This window comes from Euprymna scolopes, chromosome 34 (assembly GCF_053919585.1).
Source record: "Euprymna scolopes isolate OS-2025 chromosome 34, ASM5391958v1, whole genome shotgun sequence".
NCBI lineage: Eukaryota > Metazoa > Mollusca > Cephalopoda > Sepiida > Sepiolidae > Euprymna > Euprymna scolopes.
In genome coordinates this window covers 80,957,437-80,969,176 of record NC_136515.1, presented here as the reverse complement: position 1 = coordinate 80,969,176, position 11,740 = coordinate 80,957,437, and the positions used below count along the sequence as shown (strand labels likewise).

The following is an 11,740-nucleotide window of genomic DNA, read 5'->3' as shown; positions in this document are numbered from 1 at the left end:
ATATATATACTACAGGGGTGCCCGGCGTTGCTCGGGTGTTTGGAGGTGTATGTTGTGCAAAAAAAGCAAAAAAACAAAAAAAATGGTTAATTTTTTAAAACTTTGACCCCTATTATGACCCCTTAAAATTTATTGTTTCGGGCTCAAATCACTTTATTAAGTTAGATCCAGGTTCAAGGAACCTATATCTAAAATTTCAAGTGTCTAGACCCAAAATTGTCGGAGGAGTTTGGTAGAGTTCTTAAAGGTCAAATCGTTGAAATTTGACCCCTTAACAGCCAAATTTCTGGCTGACACCCGTCACATCGATTTTCCCAAATCTCAGTACCCGGTATTTCAAATTTCGAGTCTATAGACTAAAAATTGACAGAGTTATTGCGTAGGGAAATGTACACAGACAGACAGACAGACAGGTTCACTTTTATATATATATATATATATATATATATATATATATATATATATATATATATATATATATATATATATTCGGTGTTTACCTATGTTATAAGACAGGCTGACGAAAACTTCAGTGTGACAGACCGACGAAAATGTTCGGCCCACCGTGTTTTACCCCCCCCCCACCCTCCCCTGCTCTGGTTTCGTAACTCCTATCTCTTATGCCCCCTCCCCCCCCCAAAGTCCCGACGCGCCTCCTTGTGCGTAAGCAGTTACGTCAGGTTGCGTCGTATTGTTCTACCGCAGTTCGAAAGTGAAGAGGCTTTCCCCTCCTTTGACTACGCGCATCTTCCGTCTTCTTTGGCACGCTGCTGCTGCTGCTCACGTGAAGAAAAATAAAAGACGGGGAGAAAGAAAGAGAGGGAAAAACTTTTGTCTTACAACGACCCGCCCCCACCCCACGTCTTCCACACACAAATCTATTTATCCATCCATCTACCCCAGAGATCACCCCCACCCCGCTTTTCCCACCCACCATCACAGCCACAAAAGAAGGAGCACGTGTATGAACTACAGTTCTTTTCAGCGTTGTCACTATCACTTTTAAAAACGAAACAAACAAAAAAAAACTAAAAACAATGTACGTTCAGTTATGACGTACATCATTTTTGTAGTTTGGATTCGAAGCTCTAGGTAAACACTGGCACAAGGCCATGAGTATAAAGATCTATGCTGTGGAGTCGAGCAGAAAGTAACTAGTAACTAGTAAGGACCGAAGTGACCTAAATTCGATGGCGTGACCTGAATTTGGGAGTTTACGAAAATGTAGAATGGATCCCCACTTTAAGGGCGACTCTGACCTTTGTTCTCGCAAGAGCAGCGCTAGATAGTTTTTAATAGTGTCGCAACAATTAATCGGGTATCGGAATCGGAAAAATTCCGATGCCAAAAACGATTCCTTTATCTTTTTTATTTGATTTTGTTTTCAACAAAATCTTCCACTGCTGGTAGTAATAATAAAATCGTAAATCTTTATTGATTTAAACTTCCAGTAAAATTAACAGATCACCTCAATCGAAGTGTGCTTTACGTGTGAGAAAATATAGGCACATTAAAGACGTGCTTTTACGGTAATCAGTACAAATGTTAAATATTTAGAGATTTATAAAAAAAATTAAAAAAATCGGAATCGGGAATTGTAACGGAATCTTCCCATCACTAGTTTTTAATGTGGGGAAAATTCAGATCGTCAAAAAAGGTGCCAGAAAAATTTTTTAAAAAATTAAATTGCCTTAATCTAGAGGGATTTTTCCTTCACTGACCGAAAAATTACCGAAATAAAACGCCAGGATCAAATTAATAATTATCATAAGTTAGTTGACTTGGATAATTTTCTTCGGCAGATATTCCGCTTATAAGATTAAATAAAGTAAAACCTTGTCTGTCTGTCTTATTTATTTATCTATCTCTTTATTTATTTATCTACCCTGCACTGAAGAATCCCGAAAGGATGAAACACTAGTGTCTGTAGGTATTTAATTATTATAGTAAAAAAATAATTATGACAGCCCCTTTAAGAAATTCGTTTCTTATCGTTGAGCACTTTCAGTTGAATTAAAAGTCGGTCAATTTAGCTCTTATTCGTAGATCATCGTATAACGATCACTGTCTGTCTGACGTAATGAACATTTAAATTAAATTGTTTAAAATTCAACGCTATTTCACACGGTTAATGGTAGCCGAATTGATACGGCCTCTGCTAATCGAGCCAGAGATGTCTCGTGTCGCGGGGTTCGAATCGTTCGACTGGTAGTAATCGTGACACCCTGCACTGAAGAATCCCGAAAGGATGAAACACGTGTGTCTGTAGGTATTTAATTATTACAGTAAAAAAATAATTATATATATATATATATATATATATATATATATATATATATATATATATATATATATATATATATCCGTGTGCTAAAACGTTTTAAATTATACGCGCTTATGCAGAATGCAGAAACTATGCATAAATAAAATTCAGCGTAATAGTGAAATGAAACTAATCGTCTAATAAGAAACCATAAAAATGAATAAGTAATTAACGCTCGTTTTTTTAAAGGAATATTCAAATTAGTTAACGTTCGTGTAGTCGCTCGCATATCCATGACTGAATATATTAAAAAGTTCGTTTTAATAATTATTAAATAGAAAAGTAGGCTTTTAATATCTAAGTCAGAGCGATAAAAAAAACTCATCGTTATAAGTATGTGTACGTATGAAAAAAGGAAAAATATTTATATTCATCAAAGTTTCGTCTTTATTCCAAGGCTTTCTCAAGATGTCTGATTTTAAGAAATAACATGCAATTCTAATATTTGAAAATATGCGGTTCGTTTCAAGTATAGTATTGTAATTGTAATAAATTCGTGACATATATGCCCCCCCAGGAACTTACACCTCTACAAAAGTTACCGAGGAGACCCACCTGTAGATTACCGAAGATTGTAACGGCCGCAAGCGGAATAGAGAAAACAGTTTGAAACAAACGAAGATCATAAATGGAAAACAATCATGTTGATGCGCGCCAAACTTTTCAAACGAGCGCCAAACGTTGACAAGCGCAACCGATTGTGTTTAAGGAAATGTTTGTTTGCGACGAACACGTGTTTCTCGGGTCTTAATTAAACAATGGCTGTTTTTATTTGAAATCTTCAGTTCAAGAAAGCATTATGAGTAAACAATACATTAACTCAGTTCACCATCGCCTACGTGGTATCGTTATATAATAGAGATCCGGTAGCATGTCAGAAATTTCGTGAAAACTATCGAATAATTCCACCCGCTATCTTTCGAAGCTTATAACTCCTCAAAAAATGTAATTCAAGCCCTAATTTTTTTTTCAATTAAAGGAGCAAGGACCAAGGTTTCATTAAAAAAAAAAAAAAAAAAAAAAAAAAACGTTTTTTTTTTTTTTAAACTTCGGACTTTACAGATAAATGTCTAAAAAACACTACTTTTTTTGTTTTAAATTTGAATATCTTATTTATTGATCTTTTATCTTCAATTTGTGAATTATAAAACTTTGGTACATAAATTAATTATTTACTTTTTAATAGACATTTGAAAATGGGGGGGGGGGGGGGCGAATTAAAAAAAAAACGTTTGTCTAAAATATTATATTCGGTTTATTGGAAAGAGCATAAAATTTCACATTGACCCGGAAAATATCGTAAAAATAGAATCAATAGAAAAATTTTGATAGATTTTTAAAGTTTAAACATTGAAAAATACTGAACTCGTAACATTCAATTAATTTCATTACTATTTTTTTTTTTAATATTTCTATTACTTTTTATACAACTTTAATAGTTTATTTTGGAAGTATAATCCATAAAGAAAATAAACAACCCACCTTAAAAGAGAAATTACGATTTTTTTTAATATTTTATTTGCAGTTTCGTGTTAGGGGTGTCAAAAATTCCTACAAAAATTCTGATACACCTAGAAGCAACCAATGAATTTTAACGAGTTTTATACGAGAGTTCTCAATACCGAAAAACTTTTCATTTGTTTTATACAATAATTTATGTCGTTACACATTCATGAGCATGTTTCGGTCAGCCAGTTACAATTAACTAGAGATCCGGTGTCTGTCTATTGTTTACAAAAACTCGGAATATTATTTAAAAGGAATTCAGTGGAGATTAACACCGGTAATCATATCAAACTAAATTAGCAGTGTTATATCAAACTAAACTGCAAGATGGCGTTGGTTTAGTGGTTAACGACATGAACTGGCGACCTGGATGTCTGAAGTTCGAATCCAATTTGTTGCACAAAATCGCTATCACTTATGATGTTGGCAACGTCCCAAGATCATAGTCTAGTATCTGTTCCGATGTTACATTTCACTTTTTTCTGTCCTCAGTCAGTGGAGAAGAAATCTTTTATGACCGAGACAATATTTATTTTTGTCCCATCCAGGATGCCCCTTTTTGAGGAGGTGGATATTCCCCACGTTAAAAACCGACTTTGTGTCTAACTCTTCCCTCGTGGGGAGGCAAGTAAATGGGAACATTCACATGTACACACGATACTTTTCTAGAAAGAAATCGAACTAGAGAAATATGGGGGGAAACCAATGCCAATGATGGAATATTTGGATCCATACGATATGATGATGTAACAGTGCATATGAGCGTGTGGGGAAAATAGCAGCAGCAGTGAAGAATGACTGGCTTGCTAAGAGATTAGTAGCAGCAGCAGTAGCCGAAAAAGTGCATAGGAAGTGTGCGCGAGAAGAAAAAAAAAAGGAGAAAAGATGCACGACATGCTCAGGAGAAGCAAAGTGCTGATCGAAGAAAATGGATGTGTAAAGTCGAGGACAAGAATGGGCTGGCTGTGACCTGCATGTGGTCGGAGTGAGGAGAAACTGGAACCGGGCTAGATGGACATGTGGCAACGAGATACTTTTTAAGTGATGTCGAAACGGGAGAGTAACGGTAATGAATAATTTTTAAAAAAAATGAAAAAGATGCCGACCCAGATTTTTTTTTTGTTCCTTTTCGACTGTGATGGACAGCGTGGGGGGTTCGAAAGAAGTTTGAACTGTAACGAAAACGGTTCGAGCGTAACAGCAACGTTACAATTAAACTAAACTGGTTTGGATTAGTGCTGCTTTGTTTTTTTTTTTGTTTTTTTTGTTTTTTCTTCTGTGCTTTTCTTTTTGTTTTCTTTGTTTTTTATCTATTTTTTTTGTTTGTTATTTTGGTTTTCTTTTTTTTTTTCTTTTATGGCATAACCAATCGGGATACGTACTCTCCCATCAGTTCAACAGAAGGTGAGCCTTTCTAATTCCTTCTGGCCCGGTATGGTTCTCTTCAGTACCAGGTTTACCGTCTCTCAGAGGAGAAGTTATTTATTGCTACCGAGGAATACCGACGCGGTTGCTCATGCAATTTTTGTAGACCAAAGTGCGTTAATCTTAGTGCGTTGGTTTTTCAAAACCATGATCCCATTAACATCCGCTACAACGAAAAATTTCTGAAATTTGCATGCGTCAAAATAAAAACAATCAGTTCCAATTTAAATTTTAATCTCAAACTTTAATTTATCAAAATAATAGCAGTCGCAGTCCAAACCCAACGCCTATTTACAGCACATTATCATCTAGATTTCAATAGTCATTCACTATCTTGCTTTATCCCGATAACCTTGTGGTAATTTCACCTAACCCACTTCTTCCACCTGGCCGAGAGGAGGAGGAGGGGGGGAAAAGGTTTCGCCGGCTTTGCACAAATGTACGTTCAACGCGTTCACAATGTGCAAACGTTTAATGTAATATCATCTGGATTTATCACCTGAAGGTTAATTAAATGCTTTCTTACAATAGAAGGGATACGATTGAAAAGTTTCAAATGAAATCGTTCATTCAGCGATGATTAGTTTTGGCGTTGACATAAGTACGAAATTATTTTCTCTTTCATCTTTGTTTATGCATAAACATACACAGGATAACAAAAACCATTTATACTTATTTAATGTATTTATTTGCTTCCCCACCAAAGCAAATTAGGCAAAAGGCCGTTTTTAATGTGGGGTAAAAACCAGCTCCCCTAAAAGTAGGCAAAAAGGGGGCACTCTGGTTACCAAAAATAATAATTGTCCGAGTATAGAGGGTTTCCCCTCCATTGACTGGTACAAATTATCTTAAGTGCAGCATCTGCAGAACAGATGGTATTTATTTGCTCCCCCACCGAGCAAATTAGGCACAAGGCCGATTTTTAATGTGAGGAATGAAGGGAGGGGGAAGGGAAAAAGGGGACCAGCTCCCGAGAGGTGGGAAATGGGAGCTGGTTAAAGGTCAGGTATGTGGAGTTGCCCCCACATCTGGTCTTTGCTTGTAGTATCTGCCGGAACAGATGGTATTTATTTGCTCCCCCACCGAGCAAATTAGGCACAAGGCCAATTTTTAATGTGAGGAGTGAAGGGAGGGGGAAGGGAAAAAGGGGACCAGCTCCCGAGAGGTGGGAAATGGGAGCTGGTTAAAGGTCAGGCATGTGGGGTTGCCCCCACATCTGGTCTTTGCTAGTCATAGCTTGCAGTATCTGCCGGAACAGATGGTATTTATTTGCTCCCCCACCGAGCAAATTAGGCACAAGGCCGATTTTTAATGTGAGGAGTGAAGGGAGGGGAAGGGGAAAAGGGGACCAGCTCCCGAGAGGTGGGAAATGGGAGCTGGTTAAAGGTCAAGCATGTGGGGTTGCCCCCACATCTGGTCTTTGCTAGTCATAGCTAGTCATAGCTTGCAGTATCTGCCGGAACAGATACTACACTTTAATCTTGGCCAAAAGGCCAAGAAAAGCTTGCATCTGCCGGAACAGATGGTATTTATTTGCTCCCCCACCGAGCAAATTAGGCACAAGGCCAATTTTTAATGTGAGGAGTGAAGGGGAAATGTGGACCAACTCCCCGGGGAGTAGGGGAGTTGGATAGTGACAATTGGTATGAAGGGTTGCCCCTACATTGACCAAGGTGTGATATGTGGGGTTACCCCCACATATGGTCTTTGCTTGCAGTATCTGCCGGAACAGATAGTGTTTATTTGCTCCCCCACTGAGCAAATTAGGCACAAGGCCGTTTTTAATGTGAGGTAAAAACCAGCTCCCCTTAAAGTAGGCAAAAAGGGGGCACTCTGGTTACCAAAAATAATAATTGTCACAGTATAGAGGGTTTCCCCTCCATTGACTGGTACAAATTATCTTAGGTGCAGCATCTGCCGGAACAGATGGTGTTTATTTGCTCCCCCACTGAGCAAATTAGGCACAAGGCCGTTTTTAATGTGAGGTAAAAACCAGCTCCCCTAAAAGTAGGCAAAAAGGGGGCACTCTGGTTACCAAAAATAATAATTGTCACAGTATAGAGGGTTTCCCCTCCATTGACTGGTACAAATTATCTTAAGTGCAGTATCTGCCGGAACAGATGGTATTTATTTGCTCCCCCACTGAGCAAATTAGGCACAAGGCCGTTTTTAATGTGAGGTAAAAACCAGCTCCCCTAAAAGTAGGCAAAAAGGGGGCACTCTGGTTACCAAAAATAATAATTGTCCCAGTATAGAGGGTTTCCCCTCCATTGACTGGTACAAATTATCTTAAGTGCAGCATCTGCCGGAACAGATGGTATTTATTTGCTCCCCCACTGAGCAAATTAGGCACAAGGCCGTTTTTGATGTGAGGAGTGAAGGGAGGGGGAAGGGAAAAGGGGACCAGCTCCCGAGAGGTGGGAAATGGGAGCTGGTTAAAGGTCAGGCATGTGGGGTTGCCCCCACATCTGGTCTTTGCTAGTCATAGCTAGTCATAGCTAGTCATAGCTTGCAGTATCTGCCGGAACAGATACTACACTTTGATCTTGTCCTGAAGGCCAAGAACCCAGCATCTGCCGGAACAGATACTACACTTTGATCCCAGCCCGAAGGCCAAGAACAACAGAAAAAGAGAGAAATGTAAGACATAATTATATATATGTTTTATATATGTGTGTGTACGCATAATCACTGCTTTATATATATATATATATATATATATATATATATATATATTGAAAATAATACGTATAGAAATAATTACGCGTTGAAAGCTGAAAACAACGCATTTTTTTTTAAATATATAAACAAATTTATTTGCTTATATCAGATATTTCGATGCTAAACATTCTTATCAATGTAGAGTCTGTTTTTTTTTGTTTTTTTTTTTTGACCGCATGGTGGAATTCAGCGTGCGAGGGTGGTGGTAGGAGCTCTATGTTCTTGGTAACGGCTCGATATTTAAATAAAAATAAAAACAGTCATCAGCAAGGCGTCGCGCCAGCCGCACAAAATTGAAATTAGGAAATAATTTTTTTTCTTTACCTGCTTTTGAAGCGTTGTATATATATATATATATATATATATATATATATATATATATATATATATATATATATATATATATATATATATATATATATATATATAAATTCAGGATTGATATGTTCAGAAGTAGGGACTAATGAATACAACGAAGTTGTTAGATAGTGCTCGATAACAAGAGCAAAATATTTTTTTATTATTTATTCGAGGGTAAACAGTTAAATTTGGTCGCTACAAACAGCTATCTGTTTTAGTCAATGAGACTTCGTCAGGTGACCATGAACCATTCGACGCTATAGAAAAAAATAGCCTCGAATGGTTCAGGGTCGCCTGACGAAGTCTCATTGACTAAAACAGATAGCTGTTTGTAGCGACCAAATGTATCTGCTTACCCTCGAATAAATAATATGTATGTGCGTGTGTACAGATAAATAGATGTTCATAACTTAGTTGTAAATCCTAAAAAAAAATCTTTATTTGTTGACCCAAATAAACATTAATTGAAAAAAACTACATATTAACTGTGACGGTGAAGAAAACATGTTTTTTAGTTTTTAATTTAGTTTACAAATCATTCTAAAAAAAAAAAAAAAATGGACGCTATTATACACACGTAAAATATTTGTCGCGAAAAAAAATATTGTGGAACAAAACTATTTATGTTAAAATCAAAACAATTATTGCAAATTAAAAAAGAAAATTAATAATTAAAAAAATGCCTGTTTTTAAAAATCAATATGTAAATTAGTTAACCTTTCGATTGACATTACATATCCATAAACAGTCAACAAAATTAAGCTGATGGGTCTTTTGTTTGAATTGGAATTGTTTTTCAAGTCGTATTAGCCGTTTTTACCATTACTGAGAAAAATGGACTCATTTTTCGCATTTGTTCATTTAGAAAAATATGAAGTTTTGCGGCGCGAACACACGTACACAACAGCATTGCCGGTGTTACTTTCATCAAAGTAACGAAGTAAAAAGAGAAAGTTGTTTAGCGACTTCGTATCGTTTACCGGCAGTCAGCTTACTATACGAAATATATATATATATATATATATATATATATATATATATATATTAGTGATGGGACGATTCCAATATTTTCCCCGATTCTGATATAATTAGCGATTCCGATACAATTTCCTATTCTTTATAAATATCTAAATATTTAACTATAATTGTATTTTTCTCCGATTTCCGTAAAAAACACACACACACATGTTACATGTGCAGATATTTTGCTAAAAGTAAAAATACACGTGTGGGGAAAGATTTATTGATTTTATCTTCACTAATCTTTAAAATCAATAAATATTTATTTTATCATTATTACCATCAATGAAAGATTTTGCTTTAAACGAAATCAAATAAAAAAGACAAAAGAATCGTTTTGGAATCGGAAAAATCTGTAAAGATTTTTCCGATTCTGATTACTCGTCCCAACACTAATATATATATATATATATATATATATATATATATATATATATATATATATATATATATATATGGCAATTAAGCTACACAGAATATTCCATGTGTAGCTTTATTGCCATATACATATTACTAACTTACTACCTAGCTCTACCTATGTATTTAGCACTGTAGTAAATACTGAAAATTAACGCATAAATTCTATATTCGTATATTAATTTATGTTATTAAAATAAGTAGTTATATATATATATATATATATATATATATATATATATATATATATATATACGTACAGTACATTACAAAATGTTAATACGGATATACACAGATCGTATTTTTAAACAACGAATTAAAAGCTAAAAAGGATAGATGACAGATTTTGAATCTCACTCAATAGAGATAAATTCGGGTTAGAATTTAGAAAAAAAAAGCATGATGCAACGGAAATTATAGCGAGGAAAAGAGAAAAAATAATCAAATAGAAACGACATTAAATCGAAGAATATATATTTTTTTGTCTGTAAAGAGAATGTCTCAAACTCTTATTGTAAATAGTTTCTAAAATGTTCAATAAAATGATCAACCGATTTCGAATGAGGAATAAGTTGACTAAAATTAGAAGCACGAGAACGGTTCATTTATAAGGTGCTCAGCGATGGACGAACCATGGGTATTATTCAAAACATCCGATAGCAAATAATGTGCATGGCGAATTTTTGTTGGAACCTGTTTGACATGGATGTCAAATTTTTTTTCAACGCTTTCTAAACGTAGTACGAACTGCATCTAAATAAATACTAGAATAATTATGGTGGTGGCGCTGGCAACGTATTTTTACATTAAGGTCTACGTACAGATATTGATTACTAGTATATACATACATATATATATATATATATATATATATATATATATATATATATATATATATATATATATATATATATATATATTGATATAGATTTAAAATGTGAATATAAATGCGTTCGTGTTAAGAAATGATATATAACTTTGTTCTATTTTTAACGGAACTCATTCTTTCACGAGAAAGATATTCAGTGTTAATTTAGATATTACCACCCATCCATCCCTCCGATCGGCGTTTCATATATAGAATGCGTCTACACCTTTGGTGTTCCGTGTAACATATGTGAACATCTGTATAATATTGTAACTTATGTAAACATCTCTATAATATTGTACTTTATCCTTCCTTAGTCCGTAAGTTACACTTTGGAAAAGGCCAAATATAGGTTTTGAAAGTTAAACTGCTAAAAACAAACAAACAAAAACAATTCACGAAATTTGGCTTTAAAACGTCCAATCTGGCAAGCCTGGACAAGAATATGAGTGACCTTCTTTTGATGTAGCTTCGTATTCTAATATAATTATAATAATATATCTTCCACAGAAGAGACGTTGCAAGCCTATCTTTGTTTTATCGTAATTTCCATGGCAGGTGCTCGTCTGAACTCCAATCTCTAATCCCCCCTCGCTAATCTTTTACAAAAACACCCGTCTAGCTGAATCCACTGTCAAAAACGTTCCCCACTATTTATCTATGCCTAAATCAAAACGTAGATTCCATGAACAAAGCTTCTTTCTTTGAACTGCACGTCTGTGGAACTCTGTTCCGTCTGCCTGCTTCCCTCCTGACTACAACTTGGATGTCTTCAAGTCCACCGTAAACAAATTCCTGATGAACCACCTCCTTAAGTAGACACTTTCAATATCCACACTAACGTACTGTACTTACAATAACCCTTATCCCTGAGTGGCTTCCGGGCCTTGATAAGTGGTGACCACCTTGTAAAAACAAAATATATGATCATTGTTGTAATGTAGTGAGAAATTAACTCGTAGTAATTTCGAATGCATCGAAACGTTACCTAAAAAGGAACATTCGAAAGAAACAAGTAAAAAAAAAATAAATAAATAACATTGCCAAGAGGTGCTGGACTTAAGGTGTAAATTATACACTGTTTCTTATAATGTGATTTT

The 11,740-nt window shown here is 35.2% G+C and overlaps 1 pseudogene; it reads right to left on the bottom strand.

Moving 5' to 3' along the window:
* Positions 1-6,595: 6,595 nt before the first annotated feature.
* Positions 6,596-6,759, bottom strand: LOC145259382 (U2 spliceosomal RNA; annotated as a pseudogene).
* Between the last annotated feature and the right edge of the window lie 4,981 nt (positions 6,760-11,740).